This window comes from Nothobranchius furzeri, chromosome 10 (genome assembly GCF_043380555.1).
Source record: "Nothobranchius furzeri strain GRZ-AD chromosome 10, NfurGRZ-RIMD1, whole genome shotgun sequence".
Classification (NCBI taxonomy): domain Eukaryota; kingdom Metazoa; phylum Chordata; class Actinopteri; order Cyprinodontiformes; family Nothobranchiidae; genus Nothobranchius; species Nothobranchius furzeri.
In genome coordinates, this window is record NC_091750.1 from 45,113,505 (window position 1) to 45,117,764 (window position 4,260).

Sequence of the window (4,260 nt, forward strand, 5' to 3'; positions counted from 1 at the left end):
TGCTGCTACACTCTATCCTAACCCCCGCTGGGTCATCTGGAAGGTGACTTTTTGGCACATTGGTATCCCGCTTATTATATATGGAAAAATTCATCTGTAAGACAAAACAAAATGTGTTACCATATATCTAGCAACCTTTCCAGAGTCATTTAACTTTACATTCAGATTTGTATCTCGTTTATCTTAGGCGTTTTACACATCATAAACGAGTAAAGTAGATCAACAGTGATGATCAGTTAACCAGCAACTAGTACTGGAACAGAAAACATACAAAACAGGCACTGGCACAGTCGGTAAGACAATCAAAACATCTGCAGGCAGACGCCTTTGTGGGGACAACATATGTCTGGTATTTACATTTGGTATTTGCGACAGGATGACGGAGCAGAAACAAAACATTTGTTGTATCCAAACCAGTGCTACGTCTCAGATTAAGTTTTCAGATTGGCATTAGCAGGCTAATAGACAATTTAACTTAGTTTATAGAACTCAAAAGACTTTCTGAGACTCCAACTCCATCGAGCAGGGCCTTTAGTCAGCAGCAGTCTTAGTAATGTTAATAATTGGGCAATGCTCTGATTAGATGACTAAATAGTATTAGTATTCTTAACGCTAGTTAGCGGCTAATGCTAGGCCCAGTAGTCTAAACTATGTGAAGTACCTCCCGTTCATGAGATACATTTAACAAGACAGCTCTGAGATATCCACCAGTCAGCTACGGAGTGACTTTAGCGAACGTTAGCTCAGGCTAAGTTGACAGAGAAAATATTGTGCTCACAGTGAATTTCTTTCTGATTTTGGATCCCAGCATAGCTCACAGTTAGCATTAGCCTCTCAGATTGCCTCATATTCTCCTTCCGCATCCAGTTCTTGTAAAATCTCAAGAGGTTTCCTCTTCAGGATGCCAGCGAGGACGGTTGTTTAACTGAAGCCTCGCTGTTTTTTGGCGCTAGCTAACTTACTCCTGTTTTCTCAAAGTCCGACATCATATTTGGCATTAGAGGGTGACCGACATGTAACAAGAGAGGCGATTCCGTATGTTGACAGCTGTTTCCTGGCATACACGGAGCCTGGGTGGAAATGTTTCAGCGGGCTAGCTTACCGAGTCGCTAGCTCGAGCTAGTTGGTTGACACGCGCACGTAGGCACGCAAATACACTAAAAATCATCAGTTTGTTAAGTCAGCATAAAGAAAATTGGGAAAATAATCATAATATTCAATGAAATATTTTTCGTCCAAGAATTAAAATTATTTAAACTGACATCAACTGGTAGTTTGATCAGCATAACCTTTAGGACTCATTCAATTTCTACACAGCACATTTGGTATTTACTTTTCCTGATTTTAATTCTTGGCACTTCCGGTTTAAACAGGAAGTGCCAAAAACAAGGTCAAAATATATATTTTTTTAATTTTCAACTATTGGTTTGGGGTTTCTGTTTGTTGAGTAAACTACAAAAAGCAATGTATTGAATATAAAGTGCACAAGGACTTTGGACTTCTGCAGCAGTATTCACTTCCCCTAATCTTTCCTTATACAAGCCATTTTGCACTAGCACCTACAGCAGGCCACATGGGGGCCCTATGTAGGAACCATTGACACACACACACACACACACACACACACACACACACACACACACACACACACACACACACACACACACACACACACACACACACACACACACACATATATATATATAGTGGTGAGCTCAGTCACGGAGGAGACAGAGGTTTCTTTGGGAGCACCCGTTTAATCTCACACTCCTCAGCGCGGCCACAGCAACAACAACAACAAAAAAAGGCGCATTCTCACCGGAAAAACAGTCGCTGAGAGAGCGCGTCACTCGTCACCATAGCAACATGACAACAAACACATAATTGTAATAACAGAACAAACCCCGAACAGCCCTGGCCCGCTACACAGCCCCCACCGGGGTCAGCCGTCCCCGACAACCCCATTACCCCACACAAAGTCCTGCAAACGTCAAGGTGCCTTCTTCTGGTGCACTGGCCGGTCTCGACAGGCGGGGGAAAAGTCACTCGGGTCAGAACATGGGGTGCTGCTAGCATCCCCTGCCCCGGTCTCAGCCTGAGCGAGCGGTCGATACAGCGAGAGTCTGTCCTGGTGCAACACCACCAGGCGCCCCCGGCCCGGCATGCGAACACGGTACACCACTTCTGTTAGCTGCTCCACGACCTCCGCCGGCCCTTGCCAGTGACTGCAGAGTTTGGGGGACACTCTTCTCTTGCGAACCGGGCAGTACACCCAAACCTTGTCACCAGGCGAGACCCCCCCCCCCCCCCCGGCACTTAGTGTCGTAGGCTCTTTCCTGTCGCACTCCGGCGCTGGCCTGGGCCTGGCGGGTGTAGTCATGAACCACCTGCAGCCGCTCCCCTAGCCTCCTGTAGTAGTCCATCGCTGGCCCACCGTCAATCTCCGGCTCGGGGGGGTGGGGTGGGGGTGGGGGGGGGCAAACACCAGATCCACGGGTGTCCGGAGCTCCCGTCCAAACATCAAAGCGGCAGGTGTGCACTGGCTGGACTCCTGAACCGCAGTCCGATACGACCAAAAGACCAGGGGCAGATGTTGGTCCCAATCTCGCTGGTGGCAGCCGGTGAGAATGGCGAGCTGGGTGGCCAGCGTACGGTTAAAGTGCTCGACCAAGCCGTCACTTTGCTGGTGGAGTGGTGTGGTTCTCGTCTTCTCCACCCCCAGCCGCCGACAGATCTCCTTGAAGACCTTCGATTCAAAGTTACGCCCCTGGTCGCTGTGGAGCTCGGCCGGACCCCAAACTGGGTGAACATCTCCTCCAGCTTCTCCGCCGTCGTCGACGCACTCTGGTCCGGCACAGCGTAGGCCTCCGGCCACTTTGTGAAATAATCCATGGCCACCAACACGTGCCGGTTCCCTGACTCCGTAAAAGGGAAAGGCCCTAGGACGTCCACACCCACTCACTCCATCGGGGCCCCCACCAGGTACTGTTGAAGAGGGGCAGTGGACCGTTGAGTTGGACCTTTCTCTGCCGTGCAGGTGTCACAACAGTGAACATGAAGCTCCACATCCCGTCGACAGCCAGGCCATTAGAACCGTCCTCTGAGACAGCGGAGAGTTTTGGCATTCCCATAGTGGCCGGCCCCCACCGAGCCGTGGACGAGCTCGAGCACCTGCGACCGCAGCGACCGAGGCACCAACAGCTGCAGGAGATCTCTGCCCTGCCCGGGGACCCGCCATCTCCGGTACAGGAGGCCGTCGTGGGTCTCCAGGTTGTTGTACTGGGAGTAGTAGGTCTTCACTTCGGACTCCTGTCCCGACACCCCCGTCCAGTCGGGGCGTTGCGCCGCCTCCAGCCAGGCCCCCACCTGCACCAACATTGCATCGGCCTCCTGCTCCCTCTTCAGCTGCTGTGGGGCCAATGGGAGCCACCCCCTCCACTGGCTGTGGCCTGAGCAGCAGCCACACCCAGCGCCTCCTGGACCCGCTCCTCCTGTCGCAGACAGTAGCGTCACTCAACGGCCCTCTGCTAAGTTCCTCTGATATACTGAAGACAGTAAAGATGGAACAGTTAATTCATTAGATGCTACAGCATTGTCAGATAGAGACCGACTATAGTGAAATTTACTTTCATGTCTGGAGAACTCAGTTATATATATATATATATATATATATATATATATATATATATATATATTGGCTGAGTTTGCGTGAATGGGCGGGGCTGACTCTGGTGCAGCTCCATCTTATGGTGCAGCTCCGCCTTTGTGGTTCTGCAGCGAGCACCCTCTCAAAACATTCACCTCCCTCAGAGTTGTCATGAGTGTAAACTAGATCTATTAAACCTAAAACAAGTTTTGGTACCAGGCTGTAAACATGTTTATTTCTGCTGTGAAATTGGTATTTTTAACATGGGAGTCAATGAGGACTTGCTCACTTCTGACACCAGCCCCCAGCGGATGAGGGTGGAACCGCAATTTTTGTTACTTCCTGTTTGGCTTCATTTCCAGACCCGAATTATGGGGGCTTGGTCCGGACACAACACCGGATTTGGCAATATAGAAATAAACTGAATTGAATTGGTTTCATTGGTGTTTTTCCAAGTTTAGTCACCTTTGGCATTCTGTAGAGCCACTTCCACTCAGTCTACAGTTCCTGGCACAAAGTGGTGAATATTTAGGACAACAACTATATTTCAATATTACCGACCTAAGAAATGAGAAAGAATGCACATGACGATGAATGAACCCTGCCTTGTGTGA